Source organism: Bacillus rossius, chromosome 1 (genome assembly GCF_032445375.1).
Source record: "Bacillus rossius redtenbacheri isolate Brsri chromosome 1, Brsri_v3, whole genome shotgun sequence".
In the NCBI taxonomy this organism is placed as follows: Eukaryota; Metazoa; Arthropoda; class Insecta; order Phasmatodea; family Bacillidae; genus Bacillus; species Bacillus rossius.
In genome coordinates, this window is record NC_086330.1 from 10976888 (window position 1) to 10999421 (window position 22534).

General features: G+C 36.0%; 1 protein-coding gene across 1 annotated transcript in view; it reads left to right on the forward strand.

Moving 5' to 3' along the window:
• Nucleotides 1-1368: 1368 nt before the first annotated feature.
• LOC134528629 (cell adhesion molecule DSCAM) overlaps nt 1369-22534 on the forward strand; it is a 400574-nt gene continuing 379408 nt past the window's right edge. The window contains exon 1 of the mRNA XM_063362381.1: nt 1369-1413. The gene's annotated coding sequence lies outside the window, so the exon portion shown is untranslated. The remainder of the gene's footprint in view (nt 1414-22534) is intronic.

Below are 22534 nucleotides of genomic sequence, written 5' to 3' on the forward strand. Positions count from 1 at the left end.
TATAGTGCAGGTAGCATCAGGGGTAAAACTGTAAAACTTGGAGGATCGAAGACTAGCCAGGGAGCAGCTATTATAGTGCAGGTAGCATCAGGGGTAAAACTATAAATCTTCGAGGTTCGAAGGCTATAAATAATAATAATGCATTACAACACCGTGGAATATACTACATGTTACTAAGGTAAGTACAGAACATATAATATTATGTAGATAGTCACAGTTAGTATCAATAGAATGATATACAATTGTTATATTAATATATCTGGTATTAAATAATTTTGGAAAAAAACGTTAGAGCATAAAGATGAATAATCTTTGGATGCCGAAAAAATAATTTTTTGTCGTGACAACGTCTAATAAATTGATGAACGCCGGCTGCACGCACGAAAAAGAGTCCCATCACGCACATGGTCCCGTTACGGTGTGTCTCGTTACACTCATTGTACGCTTGCGCCGCATCTATCTCTCTTCCACTCGATTGAAACAACCATCGATTTGACTTTTTCGAGGCTCAATAAACTGAAACACTCCCATTCGTTTCCTACTTTTCCTATCATCGTCCTATCCTAACAGAATAACACAGATTGGAAGAAGTTAAATAGCAAACATGTATAAAAGTAATAGTTAAAATAATCTATTTGAATTAATGAGTGCAAATAAAAGTAAATTGATCAATTAAATTGTAGATTTCATTTCACTCCTTCTTTGTATCCGTACAAAATTGTGATAATTCAATTAAAAAATTATTCAATTTTATTCATGAAAGTATGCAATCTTTTCATCAATGTTTTGTTATGACGTTGTCACGTTAAACTATCGTCCGTAAACCAACTTTACAGACAACCAATTTTTTTTAACAAGTTTTTTTTTCTCTCTGGTAGGTTGTAAGTGATTAACATACATATTGAAATTGTTAACGAGTGTTATATGTAATATCATTTGTATTTAAGGGTGTGCACAAGAGAAGGTGGGGTTACGGCTGTCGAATGAAGGAGTGGAGGCGCAGGCAGCCAGGACGGCGACCACACAGGGCGTCGCTCCTGCAGCGCCGCGCCAGCAGAGCGCCCGTCGTGCGCATGCGCAGAGGCTCGGCGAGTTGCGCCGGCCGTCTGGGGCGCCCCCAGTCAGTTGGCTGCGAGCGTCGGCGGACCGCGCACCGGGTGTCTGTCGCCCAGAGCGCCTCTCTCCTGGCGGGCGTCTCCGGTTTCGGGAGTCGTCGCTCTCTCTCTCTCTCTCTCTCTCTCTCTCTCTCTCGAGCGGCCGCGACACGCCCTCCGGCCCGCAAGGACGAGTTCCCCCTCCCCCCACACCCCCCTTTTGTGTGCCCCCGGGACAAACCCCCGGCAAGTGTCAGTGAAGTGTTGACCACCGTAGGAGATCCCCGCTCGCCGGTTATAAACCTCGAACAGTCGAATGGTGAGTAGGCGATCCCTCTGCCTGATTGTTACAATATTACTCTCCTTAACACTTCGAAGGTATAGCGTTAAACGGGAATGATCGTGAGATCATTTTTACAGATTCTGAAAATCAATATCGCGATACACAAAAAAAAAGACGTGGCGAAAGTCTGCACACATAATTATTATTTTTTGAGTAATAAATGATTATTGGTGTTGGTAGTATTTTGATTACATAGTTTATCAATTGAAATAAACGTGGCCAGAAACTATTTTTTTTTACCACAATGTTGCTGTACATCTAATAAAAAAAGTGCATATTAAATTTAAAAAAATATATATTTATTCAAAATAACATTTAAAAACTTTGTAGAAACATATCGTTTAGTAATAATATGTAATGCAAAAAATTATTCCATCCATGTTTTACGGTTATATGTTGATGGTGTTTGAACTACCATGACTGTGCTGAACAAATAAAAAAAAACATAACCAAGGCTATTTGCAACGTCAATATTTCCATGTAAAACTTCCAAAAAATGTAGAAAACAATATTTTTTGGAAATAAAAATTTTTGTTTAGAGCCTGTTATCAAACATTTGGACATGCAGAAAATGCATTTCAAAAAATGATATAGAAGAGCAAGATTAAAATTAAACATGTTATTTCTATATGTTTTACAATAAAACACTAGTCATGTGGAACTACGTGTTACGCAACTTCAAACACTGACAATTTATATACTTTTCACGTATATGCCTGGTTGTCTCAATATGTATGGGGAATGAATTTAATTTAACTCACACTTTCTACGGCGAAAATCTTGATGAGGTCTGAGTATTAAAATTATAGGTACCAATGCAATTCTAAAGACTGGAAAATATTGACAAACTACGATTCTGATTAAATTAATCTTTACTTTGAACATTCAAGCGCAATCAATTTTTGTATGCATCGCTAATCCTGTAATACGCGTATTCAAATCGTAGCAATTTTATGTAGTGATCGAGTCGACCACTAAATTGTACTTTAGTGGTAAAGAGTCTGAAAGTATTAGTTTTACATCCCAAAATCCATATTTACCCAAAATAATTTACGAGCAGTGAGATAGTTATTCAGCGTATTTATTGCCTGAAAGAAAAAAACGTATGCTTTATTTTTCGTTTCAACTTTTATGCAGGGGAGGATAAAACTTATGATCCGACAACGAGAATTTATTCCTGAAGCCTTAAAACCACGATGCGTCTCAGATGTAAGTGGTGCTCGTGAAAAGAGTATTTTTCGAAGATAAGTTTGGTATCAAGTCCACGAACCTCACTTCTTGCGCATAACTGTTGGACATGGAAAAAAAACTCGACGTTAAAATGTAATCAGTTCATAAAATCAGGCTGGCTTTCAGATAGTTTTAAGAGCCTCTTTTAAACAATAAGCTTGTTTGTCTGAGTCCAATTTCCCAATGTGTGGATGCTTGAAAGTTTTTTTTTTTACTGCGTATGTAAACACAAGCAGACATGAAAACCCGTACATTTTTTTTTAAGATGTTTCCATGATAGACTCACAGTTTCCGCGGAGGTCTCGGCGCCAGATTCTGCGAGACTGCAAGCCCGAGCACATCGAACTCACCCGGATTCCAATCCCGTTAGGGCATACCCGAGTCGGAGATGAGATGGATCTTTTACGTTTCCAAATTCGGAGAGCCAAATATCGGTAAGAGACTGGAGAAATGTTGCGAGTTCAATGACCTCCAGGATATATTACACGATACTCTGCCTACTTGGGCAAACGGCGCCCGTTCATTGGGTAGGTACTGAATTTTGAGGCGTCTCAATTGGGTTACTTGTGATTGGATACTTCTTTGATTGATTGTCTCTAATTAGCCAAGAGTCCTACATATTAACATCGAACCAATAGCAGAAACAGCACAACGGTATAATTATTTGAATTTTAAGCATATCACGAAATTTACCCGCGAAATTTATCCGGTCTCTAAATATCGGGCACGGGTTCCGAGAACCGGGAAACAGAAACGCCATGTCCTGATCACGGCATTGTTCTGACAACTGAACGGCTACGTCGAGAGGTTGGGGAGACCCATCCCAACTTCGGCGCCACCGAGTGAGCTGCCATCCCGCCGTATGCCCCAGGTCACTAGACAGAGCTTGCCCCCCGCCGGGGTCCCAGGCAGTACCAACACGGGCCCATCACATCCCTGGGACACCCTCGGTCAGGACTTGGCGCCAGATTGTTCCGACCTTACGGCCGGCATCCACACGTTCCCATCCCACATAAGCGCCCTTATAGGGTAGGGTGGGAGTAGCGTTCCAGTTCGTTTTTTTATATATAACATTCCAGAGCTTTAAGAAAAAACAGAACTGTTAGGGATCGCTCCCTGTTGTTGATTGGGAGGGTATTAGAGCTTCGGCAATGATCAGCGGCTGGGACTACCAACCCAGCATAGTCACCGCCTCAGCCCCTTTACCACACTCAGCTAACCAGACAGCTGGCTGTGTCCTGTGCCCTGAGACTTTATCAGCACTGCCGGCGCCTTCCCCGATCTCCCACATCACACTGGGACCCCTCAAAACACCCAGTGAACCCGTGGTCCGGTGGAGGCCTATCCAACCTCTGCTAGCTGTTCAGACTGGTACCGGAGCTGTGTCGTCGCTCACCACGTCGACTCCGCATCGGGCTAGGGAACCTTTGGAGCCTGCTCCAAACGATTGGAGCCAATCAGAAACCCTCTACCAAAGAAGAGTCTAATCACGGCTGGCGTAGCGATAGTGGGTGCCGGAGTTGGCGCGGAACTTAATCCTTTGATTGGGGGGGGGGGGGGGGGGGGGGGTAGAAACTGTAACTGCCGAAACAGAGACCTAGTTTTTTTAAACCAGTTTTGGGCCCGTCCGATAGATGGTGGCTTCCATACTATACTGCTAACATAATACATTGATTGTGAGACGTAATGCATAAGCTATTATCAGTAGGGACCGGAAAAATTCGCGGGTTCAATGACCTGTAGGATGAACTCCATAGTTATACGTACACTCGGTCAAATGTCACCCACTCATTGGCTGCTGTCTTGTGAGACGTCCCAACGTAGCAGCCTGTGATTCGATAAAGCTTTGGTTGGGTGTTTCTCATTGGCCCAGAGTCATCCAGGTGAGTTGTTAGCCAATAGCAGAGGCAGCACTGAGGTTTAACTATTTGTATTTTAGCCTATTGCAAAATGAATTCGCGAATTTTTCCGGTCTCTTATTATCAGGCAAACGAAACAGTGAAAATTAATTCACTTTATTTTGGTAGCTACATATTTTGTGGTGTGGCAAAACCAGGAAATTTTGCATCTACTAATTTATATAAAGCATTACCTTTTTATTAAAAAATTGCATTAAGTGCTCTTTGCACAGTTGAAATCACTTTTACTAAGTTGTTAGTCGTCAAGTAGATAAATTTACATCACTGACATAAAACTTTGTACTGAAACCTCCATCCCGATTTTTTTTTTTTTTTTGCTGGTAGTTATGGGCCCGCCCAACAGATAGCGTCACATGTCGCGCGAAACATGGTTTCAGTTTCCACTGTGAGAGTAGCACTTCAATGTCTCTCTCCTTGTTCTGTGATCCTCGCATGAGGAGTGTCACCGGCCCTAGTAGGGCGCGCGTCGTGTCTGCTCCCACGCATTCAGCCAGTTCCCCTCCCTGACGTAACTTCTGCAACCGAACACTGCTGGCGGACGCAGCACAACGCTGAACGTACAATAACGTCGAATGCCAAATTGACCAAAACGCTGACAGCTAGAAAACTGCTGTGTACCACGACGCCGAATTACCACAACGCCGAAATACATTAACGCCGAAAAATGTCATTGCAAGACTGACACAAAGGTTAAGTTAGGTAAGGTTAGCACACAAATTCATTCAGTTGTTTTTCATTTTGCTCCTGTGCGCCCCCCCCCCCCCCCCCTCCGCAGCAACATTTTTCGGTGGTACTGTATTTCGGCGTTGTGGTACACAGCAGTTTTCTAGATGTCGGCGTTGCGGTCAATTTTGCATTCGGCGTTATTATATTCGGCGTTATTGTACGTTCTGCGTTTGTGGTAACGACCCCCGGTGTTCTTGTGGCTGTGCAATCAACCATAGCTTTATCTACGAACAACATTTAATTGGAATAATATGGCTGAAACGTGGTTTCACGCGGCAGAAATTTCTGGAAATAAATTTTTACATTTTATTTTAAGTGAACCTGTGACGACTCACATATAATTTTCAAGTTTAACAATAGTGTTGCTGTATTTTTGTTATCGGGGAAGTGCTAAAAAATCACTATGTTAAATCACTATTTTATATTGTAGGTTTTATTTAGAAATTGCATTTTTTTTTTACAACTCTGTGCGGTCTTAATGCAATTGAAATTCTGAAGCAGCGGCTGTGGAAAACTCCTGTAGCTACTGATTTAAGGTGTGGCAAACAGGATGCTTGTTTGCTAATACATTATATTAATTAAAAATATTGCAGCATTGCTTTGTCAACATTTGTGTACTTTTAACAAGCTATAAAAAGTAAAATATAGTTTTCTTCTTTCCTATCCACCGAGTTTATAGACATGATTATGAGAGATCTTATGTAGGCTTACTGATGAGACAATAAAATTTTTGTGCATATCATTATACATAATTAAATATTTCCGACTTCCTACAACTCACGGTTTGTATACTACCGCGAAGTTTTATTTTTTGACTTTAAGTAAAATTACAAACATCTGAAATAAATTTAATAATGTTATAGGTGATTTAAAACACATGATAAAATATCATTATTTGTGCCAACAAAAATAGTATTACAGGTATTATTTACGTGTGACTTGAAGTCTACTAAATGTTTATGAAAATTTTTTCGTGCAATTTTTTTTTTTTAAATAATTTTGTATGGAAAAATATAGTTTGAAAAAATTGCAGATTTTTACTCCTTTGCTTAGTTACAGGAGGTAATTTTACTGATTTATACATTTTTCCAAATGTTTTGAACATATAAAAGTATTATTTCGACTCTAAATAAGGTATTTGTTTACTTGTGATTAAACAAAAACAATTTTTCCCATATGATAAATTGTGTATTTTATTACATGTAAACTATTTTAGTTAACAATTATTTGCAGAAAGATAAATAATTTTGTTTTTATGATATTTTTTCAAAACTTGTAATTAGATTAAACAAAACACGTCCTTAAACTCAAAAATAACACAATTTCCTATTATAACTAAACTATAAAAAATAAATAGTTACCGTTTTCTCTCCTGTTAATAGATTGCCTCCGATGGCCACCACACCCAAAAATGTTTCTTACATAAATTGTTAATGTTATAGGGAATATAAAGTGACTAAATGAAAGTGTATATTTCATTAAAGAAATATAATTGTTCACCCCGGCTATGTAAATGGTATGTGGCCTATATACTTCGCAAAATCTTCATGTAAAATTTTTATGATAAGCATTTTTTATTTTCTTTCTTACTATAAATGTAGTCTTTGTTGAAGTTTTTAGTGATATTCGTTTTTATTGACTAAATTATCTAGCTACTTGAAACGTTTTATATGACATATGAGGTAAAGGGCACTGACGTATGAGGCAGTTGATAAAATATATATTATTTAGATCCATAGGGAATATTGACGAATATATTTTTTTTTAAATAATCGATAATAGCCGTGTAAGAAATATAAAAATATTATCTCTGGCCTAAGAATTTTAAAAATATTAAACTTATGAGTAGAGACCTGCAAAATTCGGGGATTCATTCGGTAATGGGCTAGAATTCAAACACATATACCTCTTAGATAATTTTTCTATTGGCTTACTGTTCATCTTGGCGAATCTCAACAAATTATAAACCCTCAAGCAAAGAAGGATCGAATCACAGACAAACCAGGTGAGAGGACTTACAAGTCAACAACCAATGAACTTGCGTTATTTTCTCAGTGTACAGGAGAATGTGAAGTTTATCCTGATGGCCATCGAAACCGCGAATTTTGCAGGTCTCTACTTATGAGTAAAGTAAAGAGCTTGTATTTCTTAGTAGGTAAATAATACTTTTTATGGTCAATAAAATAGTCTCCTAAAACAACAGACTAAACAGTAAGGTACATAGGTGAACTAAAATAATAAGCCTCATTTTCTCCGACTCAAGCTCTACTAAACATATGTATGAAGCCTTTATTGTACATTCTTGTGCGCCAAAGTTCCCCTCGTTCACCGAGTGTCCCTGTTTAGTATTCCCGATGACGACGAAGACGAGCAATGAAAAATCCGAGGAACGAATTAACCTTTGCACGTTCCTGCGAAAGAGGACTCAAGAGAGAGAGAGAGAGAGAGAGAGAGAGAGAGAGAAGTAGAGCGAGAGCGAGATACATATTTAATATTCTTGAAACGTGGCATGTGGAAGCCATATCAGTTCAAATATTCCGTTCTACAGCTCCCAATTTCTTCGCACAAAATACAATCTATTTTAAACACGGATGATTTTTTAAAATTTTATTCACTACTGGGACGGTTTGGAAAATCATGAAAACATAATTTTTTATTCACATTTAGGGCATACTGAAACATTAACTCGTTATATAGTTATTTATAACTACGTGCATCCAAGGAGGCAGAAGCTATGTTATGTGTACTGTACGATAGAATGTCTTGGGGTCGACTTTTTCATTAGAGCTATTCATTTCATACTTCTTCCTATTATAGAACTGATTGCAAAATTTCAATGTGAAGCTCTATCGCATAACTTGGGGCAGTTTTTCGTGCTGCTGAGTACAAGGAATTTAAATGTGTTGCTCCGTCGCTTTTGCGCTCCAGCGAAGAAACTGAGAATCTCGGACTTCGTATTCAATGAGTAGAGACCGGAAAAATTCGCGGATTGAATTACCTCTAGGATAGCCTCCATTATCCTCCGCATTTCTCAAGCAAACAAGTGTTTTCATTGGGTGCTAACTTGTGAGGCGTCTCCTTTAGGTAGCTTGTGATTCGATGATTCTTTGTTCGATAGTCTCTCATTGGCCCAAAAAGCTCAAGTTAAACTGCGAGCCAATAGCAAAACCAGCAGAATTGTACACGTGTTTGGATTTCAGACTATCACGAAATCAATCCGCAAATTTGTCCGGTCTCTATCAATGAGGCTTCGGGAATCACGTAGTTTTTATTGTTAATCTTCTTTAGCTGAATTGTGTTTTTTCGCTAACTAATTATTCTAATTTGCTCGTAAATATCTTGCAATTAAGGAAATTATTTTTAATTTTCATTCAAACATTTATTATTTTTTATGCCCTATCGTGTCGTTAGGGTCAAAAAAAGGTGGCATCTCACAATGTGAACTAAACACGAATGACCTCACATATAAAAAATTCTTCACAAAAATAGTGCCGGTGTGGGTTATTACATCAACCAAATGCACTGCAGATGTAAGCAGATATGAATGTTTATGCACGCATGATATTTTTTTATATAGGTCCAGAAACCCTGTTGTTTATAAACATTTCATTTCATACTAATTAAAATATTCTAAACATTGTTATATGGAATATATAGACTTCACGTTTTAACATTTTCTTGTTCTGAATAAACATAGCTTGGACATTAAAGTTATCTAATGTTTTCTTATGCATCCTCATACAATAGTAACTTTTATCAACTATCCCCTTACTTTTTTTCTTATTTCCCTCTTTATCTCATTTAACATGAATAGTCACACTTGATCCATTTAATCTTAACTTCGTTAATTCTTTTTTACTCTTACTTTCTGTGACGCAGCAGAACTTTCTTTTTCGCCCTATTTTGTGTGCCTGCATTAAAGGCTAGGATTCACAAACAATGGCTTTTTTATTTTATTTTATCGTTATTACTATTATCTAAGAGATATTTATGTAAATTGCATTGGTAGTTATGTCGAAAATATTTTTAACGGATGTTCATTAGTGTAATATAATATAGAAAAAAATTCGCGCAAATATTTGTAACAAGCTAAAGTACCCGGTATTGTCTTTGAAAAACACATCGTGAAGAGGCATCGTTGTTAAATAAATATTAAAAAAATGCAACAATGCCTTTGCAATGGACACGAAGAAAGTTTTAAAATTAAATTTTGTAGAACTTTTCTTTGAAAAGTTAAATTTTTTGTTTTTAACGCCTCCGCAACCTCCTTTGGAAGCTGATTTTCTGAATACGACGTTATCAGTTGATTATGTTATATAAGTAACAACTCAGCCAAGATTTAATTCTGTAGGACATATTTTCTTGAAAAATTGGAATTTTGATTTTAACGCCCCCAAAACTCCCCTCAGGAGCTGTTTTTAACAGAATCCGTTCTTAGCGGATGCCTATTTACCAGAAGGAATATAAGGGCCAAATTTGAGGTCTGCAGGTGATATATCTTCGAAGAATTAATGATGAGAAAGTCAGTGATTGGTTATATCACTTGCATGAAATTTTACACTTATTATATTACACTTTTTAAATATCCGTTGAAAATATTTGTGACACAACAAAAAAATGCAACAGAATTAAAGTGTTAGACTTATATAAATAGCTCTGAACCAATAGCAAAGAAGAGAAAAAGAGAAATAAAATCAGTATTGCGTATCGAATACAGACTTAACTACTTTAATGTGACTGGCAGAATTTCGCCCACTTAAATATGTAACGAATTACCCCAACCATTTTATTCATGTTTCTTGTTGTGTTGAACAAACCAACAATTTCTTAATAAGCTTGTGGAATAAATACGGGATCAATTACTGAATATCTGACAAACACGGTGACATCGGGCCTTTATCATTGACTGTGATTCATTTATGAAACTGCTTATCTGATAATCATATACAATAGTCCAAGATATAACGTTATCGAATTACAGGCGAGCGTAGTGTGGTCGGGTGAAAACTGGCTTAAGGTGCAAAGGGCTCTGGGTTCGAGTCCCGGGCAAGGCATAGATGTAAATTTGTAGTTGTTTAAATGTGTCGCTAACATGTCGAAGTCAATAAAACTTCTAATTAAACAGTTAAACTATAATAAATAAGTACATAAAGGGGGTATGTTTGGTTATGAAAATCACGAGCCAGCTAAACATAAAAAAAAGAAATGATTAGCACGCCTGCCACTCAACCAGAAGATAAAGAGTTCTATTCCTTGTGGGTGCATTCACTGGTCTTTGTAAGCAATAAGCTTGATGGGCGATACTGGGAAATACATCCTTAACGCACTACTTCACTCGTACACTTACGTTCCTTAAGTTAACAGAACCTTCTCCCAAAAAATTTTTTTTTTTCGTTAAAAAATATAGGTTTTCGAGTTGAAGTTCAATATTGGCGATGAGCGTCCTGGCAACTCTCGCAGTGTTGTCAGAGCGAGCAGCGCCCTGATTGGTCGGAGACCGAAGTATTACGTCACGCCGACCTCTGTTTTTAATATTTTATAATATCCTATTTTTCTTCCTGCCTCTAACGTTCTGACATAGAATCATGGCCTCCACAAACGATTACGAGCCCTGGACTCAGGATCAGTGACGCATTCCCCCCCCCCCCCCTAAAATTTTACAGTCAAGCGCAACATTATAATTGCATGGTTATTTCTTACCTACACTCTTTTTAGAATGTTATTTAACCTTTATTTATGTTATTTTACAGGGTAAAATTATGTTTACTATTTTATAAGTCCAAACTAAACTTCATTTATAAAATTATTTTACTTTAAAATAACCACAGCGAGTATGTATATGTATTTCACACGCTGAGATAGGCCCGGGCCCTGGACCCAGGGGTCCACGTAGCCCCGCCCTTGTGGGGGCCACGCATAGAATAAACACCGATTTACAGTCAAATCAAATTGCCTCTGAGGCAATGGTCCCCCTCGAATTTCGCTGATCCCCGAGTTGGAATAACGAAGTGACCTACTTCACGCTCATTGAATTTTAAGACGTGTTTCAAGAGAGTTCGCTTGCTTTTAAGATTGGTGTAATTTTTATATAAATTAAGTTTTTAAATTGCGAATTATGTTTCCTTGAACACGCAAAAAAAAAACTGTTTCTATTCCACTAAATGATATCAAACCAAGCCGAGTATGATAATTTACTATTTCCTTTTGTTTAAAATATCAAAATATATAAACTGTTAGAAATGACAGTAAATTTTCAGACTTTTCGCCGAATAATTTAACCCAAATAAACATATATTTCTTCGCAGTTTCAAATAACTGAAGATTTGCAGATAATCAGTCGTATTTAAACTCCCGATATGTAAGTTTCGTTCTAAACACGTGGCCAAAAGAAGAGTGTTCTTGCCGTAGACTAAACACGTTTTTTTGTCTGATTTATTCATCAACAACGAGAAAATTCTTTTGGATTCCCGTTCATAGTCGGTGGCCTCAGCGTCAGCAAATTTACGAAAATAGCCCGTAAATTTACGGAGATACCTGGATAATTTGTAACGAGCGTTCTTCGTCAGTTTAAGATGAAAATTTTTAACTGTGTGATGGATAGACCGGAAAAATTCGCGGATTCGTTTCGCGCTATGCTGGGATCCAAACACTTGTACCTTCATATTACCTCTGTGATTGGCTCACAGTTTCTGTTAAGGACTTTGAGCCAGTGAAAAACCCTTCAAACCAAAGAAGTATCGAATCGGAAGCATTCTCGTTGACGGGTCTCAGAAGTAATTAGCCAATGGGCATGTGGCATTTGACCCGAATATGTAGGGAATCGTGGAGTCTATCCTAGAGGTCATCGAACTCACGAATATTTCCAGTCCCTAGTGATAGAGTATATTTTTTTGTTCGTAGATACTTAGGTCGCATATTCTCCCAGCTGCTGCTTCAATGCGCATGATTGTCGCATGGTCGTGAGCTCATGCTCCGCTGACATGCGCGCCCAGCATGAGCAGATTCCCCCAGGTACAGTCCGGCGCAGCGGCGCAGAACACTCTCCGACGTGCTTCTGCAAGTCCTCAGGGGCGCGCGGAGCCCCGTGGAGTTTCGCGTCATTCAAAAATTCATGCAGACGCCGAGGATGCTCCTGCGAAACTTACCTTAATGGACTTTTAGCTCAAAGGATCTTCTAAAAGAGCATCTCGAAAGAAGTCGAGCCCCGTTTTTTGTATAACTTTTATGATGATAAATTATACATCTTCGAACCTTTGTAAAAGTAACACTGAAGGAACTTTGTGTTCGCATTCTCGTCTGCTTCGTTATAGTACTACCTGAAATAAAAAAATAATAAACACGTGAACAAGTTTTTCAGGACTAGCCAGAGATGTGTAACATCTAGCCTTGGTAATGAACATACTCATGTGTTCTCAAGTTGCAAATACACTTACCGGAAAAGAAATTAAAATAATGCAAATAAATATACACGCAAATTTTTTTTCCTAATACATTTCTGGACGCGAATCACACGTAGTTTCAGCACCCGCCGCTAGAATTCGTTGCTGGAGCAGCTGCGTCGACTATTAAATTATTTTATTAGTAGACTGAAATTTTTACTATGTAAAGAAACGGTTACGATAAAAACGAAAAAAGACTTTAAAAAAATACTAAACTCCGGATTTGGAACAGATTTTCGACGTGGAATTTTATCAAAATACCGCCTAGTTTGTAAAAATTCACTAAACAGTTAATATTTTTAAGTTTCCTTTTGGCTTTGTAAACTTTGGTTCACGCCATTCGCCACAGATGGCAGCACCGTGGTTACACATTTCTTTTACGTGAAACTTCCGTTCCATTTACGAAATTACTCCTACCAAATGCCGTAAATCGATAGCTAAGATGTTACACATAAAAAATAGGTTGTCTGTAAAGTCGGTTTACGGACGATAGTTTAACGTGACAACGTCATAACAAAACATTGAAGAAATGACTGCATAGTTTTATGAATAAAATTGAATCATTTTTATTCAATCATTAATTTGTATGGATACAAAGGAGTGAAATGTAATCTACAATTTAATTGTTAATTTTACTTTTATTTGCACTCATTAATTCAAATATGTTTATTACTTTAACGAAGAGATCATTTTAATTATAACTTTTATACATGTTTGCTATTTAACTTCTTCCAATCTGTGTTATTCTGTTAAGGATAGGACGATGATAGGAAAAGTAGGAAACGAATGGGAGTTTTTCAAGTTTAATGTGCCTCGAAAAAGTCAAATCGATGGTTGTTTCAATCGAGTGGAAGAGAGATAGATGCGGCGCAAGCGTACAATGAGCGTAACGGGACAGTGAGCGTAACGGGAATATGAGTCATCCTTTTTCGTGCGTGCAGCCGGTGTTCATCGATTTAATAGACGTTGTCACGTCAAAAAAGCGAACGCCTGTTTAAATATAACTTTCAAATAGAGTCTAAATTATTTTTGTGACACTTCAGACGCTAGATGCTTCACGTCGATTCGGATGGTTAGCATTTAAATAATCATTCTTGTTAGCCTGACATGCCACCTAGTTGTGCGCCCATCCGCTGGAGCGCATTTAGTCCAGAGCAGGCAGGACGCGAGAAGAAAACAAATTATAGCTTCGCTCTACAATCTAATAGTCACGAGGAGATTTTATTTTACCATAAATGGCTCAGCATAAAAGAAATCATTTAAGATTCTTGCCATGTTACAAATGAAGCTGAAAACTAAATAATGAGCGCAATAAAAATTTTTCCTATAATAATAAAACAGCTTAAAAAATTTAAAACAAATTCAATTTTAAGTTAAGGAGCTGATAATTATTGTTTTACATCATATAATCTCCGAATAACGAGTCAATTTGTAGCCAAACATATAATAAATTAGTAACTTATTTAATGTTGATCAAAATTGTAAAAAAACTGATGGACGCAGTATATTAAAAAAACACAACCATTAAGAGTTCACTTACTATAAGACAGGTATGAATTTCAATAAGGTGTTTATGTAATTTTGAATTTGGTCAAAAGGTGAAGGCGCAGTTCTTAATGATTTTTAAGGCCTATATGCATAATTACCCTGTTTTTTAATTGTGTATTCACATACACACATGGAAGTAACCACAAATTATTTGGTAAACTCTTGATATGAAAATTGTTTAATTTTTTCATTTCATACTCATTCCCAGTTACTGTTTTTTTTTTCATTACGCTTATTCCAATAATCTCATAACACTATTTTAAACATGGTGATGTAACACTCCAACACACAGCTGGACAGCTCTCTGACTAGGATATAAGAAAGATCATTTGTTTTTCTCTTATTTTCGCGCTTCAGTTTAAAACTGAGCGTCATAGCCTTTAACCTTTGTACATAACCGTGCAACGTAAATCTTAGCCTTAACCTTACTGCAGGGCGTTTCCTGCGTGCTAGCTCTGAAAATATTCACTGAATTAATCGAACACATATTGTACTAACAGTTTACGATTTAAATTAATTAATTTTGGAAAATGTTTGAAATTGATAAAAAATATTAACGTAGGCATCATTTTTATCCAACCATGCAATACTTAATTGATTACATTTATTTTACTGTTATCTATGCTCACTGATACATGGCTCTTTATTTATTTTTAAAAGTGCAAGCATATAACACGACTTTGTGTGGGTTTTGGCTTAGAAATCTCGTTATTATTAAACTTACTGCGATCTTTACAGATTTATTGATATATTATTTTCAATTTTTCGTGATTCACTAAATATTTATAAATTGCCAGTTTGTGGCTTTTTAATCTACTGTTATTTATATTGTAATTGTGAAATAATTTCTTTACTGTTCAAGATATAGTTTTAGGTGGTATTTTTATTTATTTAATAGTGCATGGAGAAATAAATTAAATACCCATGTTGTCCGGCCAATTTGTAGTATCCTAGCTCACCAAGTATACTTGATGATCATATACAAACCAATAATTCCACCTAACTTTCACGTCAACGAAGTTTCGGAAACAGATAGCACATATGTAAATGTTTGATAAATGTTTATACTAATAACCGTTTTTATATGTTCATTGAAAAAGTATTAATTGACCAGGTCACAACTCCTTTTGATAACAAGTCAAGCTGGATGACAAACAGAAGGTTATAATTGATTAATTTGAGAATTGCGGTGAGTTTCGAAAGCAAAATATTTTAAACTTTCAGAATCTAGGCAAAGAAGCGTAGGTTCAGTATGTGGAAAAAAAATCTGTTCTCTCCATTATGATCCATCACTTAACTGACAGTAAATCGATCAGAGTGTATTATAGTGTACTGAAGTTTGTCTCCCGTTAAATCAACACGTTTAACGGTTGGAAGCTGATTTAACTGTGCTGCTGCCGCAGTCTCGATTTAGACTCGACAGTAATCGATCACGGGCGAAATAGCCACAGCCGCTGTCACTGGGCCGTCCGGACGAACGCATGGTAACCTGATTTCACTTAGGAAACTATGAAGCGCGCTACCTACTTCATACTTGCACGCATGCGTCGTATGTTCTTTGTAAATGTATAAGCGTCGGAGCACTAGGGGCGATACATTTTAATGATCATTTGTGAAAATAATTCGGCAATTATTTTGTACTTTCACAAAAGAAAAGTACAAATATAAAATTATTTGAAAGAGTTACGACTACTTAAAATTCAAGTATTCATCCTAATGATCTGGAAATATCTCGTAATTAAATAAACGTCATCTATTACATACTCGTAAATGTTTAATGCATACGGACACAGGTATGTATAAAATGTATATAATTTCTCACTGCGGTCTTGAAATATGTTGAAAGCATTGCACTGTTGCATCCCAATGTTCTATTGAATTGTTAGGTTGAAAATCATGTATAACAATGCAATAAGAACTCAAATATAAGTATTTGTACCTTTTTAGCAAACAACGAGCACTTAAGCCATACAAATTTGGTATCATTGTATATTGTTTATTATTGAGTTAAAATACATAGTTGGAATTAAGATAGTTTGCTATTAAATTATTTTCTATTTAATTTATATATAATTATTTAATATTTTTCTGGTTGTTTGTTCAAGTATCACGCAAAAACAAATCGACTGATTTCGATTTAACGTTTTGTGTTTAAAAGCTTATGATTAGACTTTAAAATTGGTGTATATTTATTCTCTCTACGATGACAGGAGCCGGCTTTTTTCATAATCAAGTTGCAACCAATATAAGGTGAGCTCCTATTTATACCAACACCCACTTCTTCCAATATTATTAATACATAAATAATTTTATTTATTTATCCCAATCAATATCTATTTCACGATTTATGATAATTTTTAATTGCTTAATGTGATAATTGAAGAAAAGAATTCATAGTGCATTGATTTGCACGGGGACACACTCTAGTAAAAATTTAGGCTGATTCTAAAAATGTGTAGGACCTCCAAAATGTTAGTGATCCGCACACGTATTGGTAATCGACGTGGTGCTAGTAAATAATGATATATGCCGTGCTCGATCGAAATGATCGATACATCGGTTCTCCCATCGCCGCAAGAACTAGACCCTTTGCCACTCAAGGCTTCAAAGGATCCTTTGTATTCTTGTTTCTTTGAGTAGGCTTAGTCATTCCTATAATTGAATACTTTAAAAAATGATTTTAAATGAACAGCCTAAACACTGCGTAGGAATGTAAAAGTATCCTTGCTTTATATCTTGGCCAAAAACTCTAAAAAAAATTCAATGATAATAAGTCCTTTCATAACCAAAATACAATATCATACAATAAAAAATTATTCATACTAATCACATGTTACCACTACAGCAAAAAAAAGCCATATTAACTCAGAAAGCTCTAAATCAAGCTACCTCAATATTTACAATAAATATGAAAGTAAAAAAGGAATATTTATAAAAAAAATACGACTTTAAAATTTTTGGTTGCGTTGAAATATATTTCTTTTACTTTTTTAATTTATTGATTATTACTTAATTTCTATCCTTATCTTATGTTTTTACATTTAAATATTGCTAACCAGCTACACACCTACAGCAAAGTTGGTAGTATGACTAATCAGATAACAAGCAGAAATATTTATATTTGCGTTTATAGTAATTTTATTAAAGTATTAATCGTATATGTGCGCAAATCGATACGTATTAAAAGCGCATATAACTGGATGCAAATAACTACACTTAAGTCAAGTAAATTGGTAATAAATATATTTAAATGCAACCTGATCTACACGTACTGTAGATATGTTGGCAGCGAGGTGGAGAAAATGTCTTCACGTGTTTGTGCCTTGTTAAAAGTGTAAATGTTTAATTTGACTGATATCAGTTTAATTTGTTAAAGTTGGATTCCAAATAGAATCACGGTGAAAGATGCATGTTTATGTTTCTAATAAACTGAGATTGGCGCGTGCATGAGTTGACTCATGGACGGCGATATTCATTATGACCAATACGGTTGAAGGCTTCAAGTCTAGGTGAAGGTATATATTTATATATGCTTAAAAAACCAATTCATTTAACTCCACAATAACACTATACAAACATTCATTTTCATGATCAAATGATACTGAATATTGTATATATTTTTTTACAAAAAAATTGGAAAAGCGTTTTTATTAATTTAGAGATAGTTATGTAATATTTTCATAAATAATTTTCAGTGACTTGAGATTTCATAATAGTTTTAACTTGTTAAAAAATTTTCAAAGTTATTTTATAAATAACGTTTTAACCATAATAAGAATAAATGTTTTAATGAGTTAATAAGTTTACTATTTTTTGTGTATAAACTGTCCGATTAAAAAATAATTACAAGTTTATGTAAGCCGAATATTTCTAAGTATGATGGTGTCCGATATTTAAGTAAATTGCTGAAACAGCAAACCATGTTGAAAAAGCTTAGAAGTAGAATCTATTAACTACTGTGCTATTAAAAGAAGTTTGCTGCAGTGAGGCTGATGAATTAAAGAAAACTAAATGTTCATACGCCATTGCAGAGCGAATTTATTAATATTCGTTGTTACGACCGACAAATGTCTGCAATGACGTATTTATGTACATAGTTTCTGCTCTACGTTTCAAAGTTTTATATATATATATATATATATATATATATGTGTGTGTGTGTGTGTGTGTGTGTTTGAAACACAAAACGTTGCACAGTAAAAGAACAAATTTACTAATATTTAAAAAAAATCTTGCTAACTTGTTTTCTAAGCATTTTCTGTACAACTATAATAAACAATAAAAGAAAAAGATTTATGTAAGTTCTTGAAAACATTACTATGGAACACACGAACTTCGTGTTGCATTCCCAAGTTTCTCGTGAGCTTAACACGATAACTGCTTGCTTTCTCGGATAAAGCAGTAGTTTCATATACTTCCCCCGATGAACTGCAGTAGGGGAAAGTGGGGAAATACCGCACACTTAAGGAATAAGTGCTATAAATTGAAATTTATTATTTATTTTAAAATATGTTGATTAATTATACGAACCTAGATCTATACATTTTGCATCTCTATAATATAACCTGCAAAAAACTAATTAGTTTATTTACATTTTACAACAAAACAAAATGATGCAATTGTGCGGTATTCCCCACTCCATGGGGCAATACCGCACACACCATGGGGCAATGTCGCACACCATATTATTATGTACAAGCACCACATCATAAACTTACTACCGACTATGTAGCATAAATTACATACTCCATTTAAACTTTGCATTACATTTAAACCTTCGGGAACAATATAAAACTAAGACATGTATATCAGGCCAGAAAATTTCACATTAGAATTATTTCTACATAATAAGTAATTATTAATTTTTTATGTTTTCCTCTCACAGTCCACCAAATCAATTAGCTTTGCAAAAGTCACACACAAAATTTTCTGCTGTGTCAGATGCGCTACAGTCAGCATGTACCCATCCCGAACAAAAAACACATCTGAACCACAACTCCTTATTTCTGCCAAACTCCCTACAAAACATGCATGAGTCACTTGAATTAGGTGTAGGCGTAGTTGCACATTGGTTAAATAATTGGTCAAGATTGTCAATATCATTGTCATCGCATAAATGTGCAAAAGAATCTGCATCACTTGCTTCATCGGAACTGGCAGTGTCAAAAAGTTTCTTCTTTGGACCAAATTTGCTTATTTTCTTACTTTTCTTTACTTTCTTGTCAAGCTTCAATTTCTTATTGCTGGTGCTCATGCGCCTGTCAGGATTCGCTTCTCTTTTCTTAGCTTTTAGGTTTTTTTAATGTTCTTTGCTTGTTTTTTCTTCATAGCTTCTTCAAGCACAACTTTAGTTGGAGTTGCAGTGAAAATTACCGAATGCTGCCTAGACCGATGCCTAGGTGTTGCCTCTGAAGGTCCAGCTGTAGGTCTTAGACAAGGAATGGGATTGAAATCAGAAAATCTAATGGAAATTGTAGCAGTAGATAAAGCCTTTTCAGTAGGCCTAATGACAGTTTGCTGGTAACATTCAGCGTTTTCACTCGATTCATTCACAACATTTTCTTCCTGAATGTTTTCGTTGTCACTGACTGTAGGCCTAACCGTATGATCATGACTATTCTCGACTTCACTTCTCTCTGCGACATCATCAGAAACAGTTACAAGGTCACGCCTGGAACTTATCTGAGTGGTAGGGAATGAAAAATCATCCTTTGAGAATTTATCAAGATTCATGGGATAAATTCCTGCAGCAGAGAATCCAGAAACTCCTTTCTCAATAGTTGCAACCCTCATAAATGCTTTGTTGAACAACATTGCAACATCGTCTTCCCTTATCCTTTTAAATGCATTTCCCTTAATAAACAAGTCGCACTCTCGGTTGTAGGAATTTTTTAAGGGACCAAAGAATGTTAAGTCGAGTGGTTGGAGACGATGCGAGGTGTGAGGAGGAATCGTTATCATAACAATACCATGATCTCGACAAAAATTGAATGCATTTAATGTCTTGTGAGAGTTATGGTTATCGGTGATCAACAGCACTGGGTCTTCTTTTGTTGGCTTCGCATGTGCTTCAAAATGCTCCAGCCATTTAATGAAAAGATCTTCGTTGATCCAACCATTCTTAGAGCAGTCATATATTGCCCCTTCAGGACCTCCCTTCTTCAAAGTTGGACTCATCCTCACTCTTGGAAAAACAAACATCGGTGGTATGTATGACCCACTTGCACTCATAGCCATGCAGACAGTTATGTTTTTGCCTCTTTCCAGGCTTGTTAGTGATCCAATTTGTTTTTGGCCTTTGGGCGCCAAAATTTTATTTGGAGTCTGAACAACAGATATTCCTGTCTCATCCATATTGAATATTCTTGACCCCTGAAATCTGTGTTTCGTCATCACTGTTTCAAGGTTTGAAGAAAACTCTTTTACAGCAGCTTCACTGAACCCAATAACTCTATTCAAACTTGTTGCTTCTGGCTTGCGAAGGCTGACTTGTGGATTTCGCTTAAGAAACCCTCGAAGCCAGTCTTTTCCAGCTGTTCGAGAACTTGCATTAAAATTATTCCGGATAGAATTTTTCTCAGTGAATTCGAAAGCAATTCGGCGCAAATCTACAGGCGTGATTCCATGAAACATTCTAGCCATCGTTATTATATGATTGGTTAGTTCCTTTTCTTGCGCTGCAGAGAAGACGGAGTTTCTACCTAAGCTAGCTTCGTGTGAGCGTCCAGATTTGCACCGATCTTTCAGAGTGGATACAGGAATCCCAAAATATCTTGCAACTTCCCTAAGCCCTCGACCCATTGCCATGACATTCAATGCTTCCTTCATACTCTCTGCAGTCCATTTCGCTCTATTTGTGGTTCTCACTCTCTTCCTCGCCATCTGTAAAAACAGTTTTAAAAGAATACTTGTAGGAGTTATATCCACTATGTAACATTGTATCGTAACATACAACTGCATGAAAACAAATCCTTACAGTTGGCCTAAAAGAGCCGACCAAATTGGCTTATAAGACCATGCCAGGTAGTTTTATAAGGGTCTTGACAATATTTATACACCAAATTATTCAAAAAATTTGCTACATAAACATATGAAAACGAAGCAAAAATATTGTTCATGTATTGTATTTTATTATTCACCTTTATTGACAGGCAACACAAAGTTGCTTAAAAATAATGTTTTGCACCTACACATGATTTCTGTTAGTCTATTTTAAATAAATGACTGTAAGAAAATTTTAACGGAATTCTTTATGATAAATTAGTTTTCTATCTGGAAAAATATATTTAAAAATTATATTTAGTCATAAACAACAACACAGGGGCAATACCGCACAGTGTACGCTATTACCCACCCTACTTGTGCGGTATTACCCCACGATGTGTTCCGCCATTTTAGCTCCTCTAAACAAGAAACAAAGTTCGTTATTCAAACGATGAATTTAGCAAACTACCGTAAAAAAATGCCGAATCCAACCAGTTATATGAATTAAACTTAAATTGAATATAATTAGTACTTACCTCTTAAATAAGAAGGAAATGTTAAAAAAAAAACTTTCGGAGCAGGTCGCGACACTCATACGGCTACTACAAAAATAGTCTCTTACTACTTAGTTCACCCACTCTCCCGCTAGAGCGTGCCACGTACAAGGCGGCGCTCAGCCTACAGTTAACACAAAAAAGGGGCTGTGCGGTATTGCCCACCTGTGCGGTATTTCACCACTTTCCCCTAGTTGCTTTCTTCCACTAGAAGCGCTTGGGTGAAAAAAAATACATTTTGGAACCTAATTTTCAAAAAAAAATGTTCTTGTCAAATAATAAAAAAAAATCTGTGCGTGTAAGAAGTTAAAAGTTACACTTACCTACTTGGATTTACTGATTTCAACTATTTATTAAGTAATAAATTTATAACTTATAATGCAAATAAAATATACCTATGGATACACAAGCTCACATATTAATACACTTGAAAATGTTTAAAAACACAATTTTTAATATTAATATTCACAGTAAATAAATGTTTTTATTTATATGGACCAGTATTCAATATCAATAATTAAAGTATATGATTTAAAAGCACATATAAAATTTTTATTGGTATGTAACCTTTCATCATACTCTTAATTTTTGTTGTATTTTGCGCGTGCATTGTATAAATTCACACTCATCATTTTTTTCATAACGCGTATAAAGAAGTTAACCTAACCTCACTTATATAAATACACATGAAAAAGTT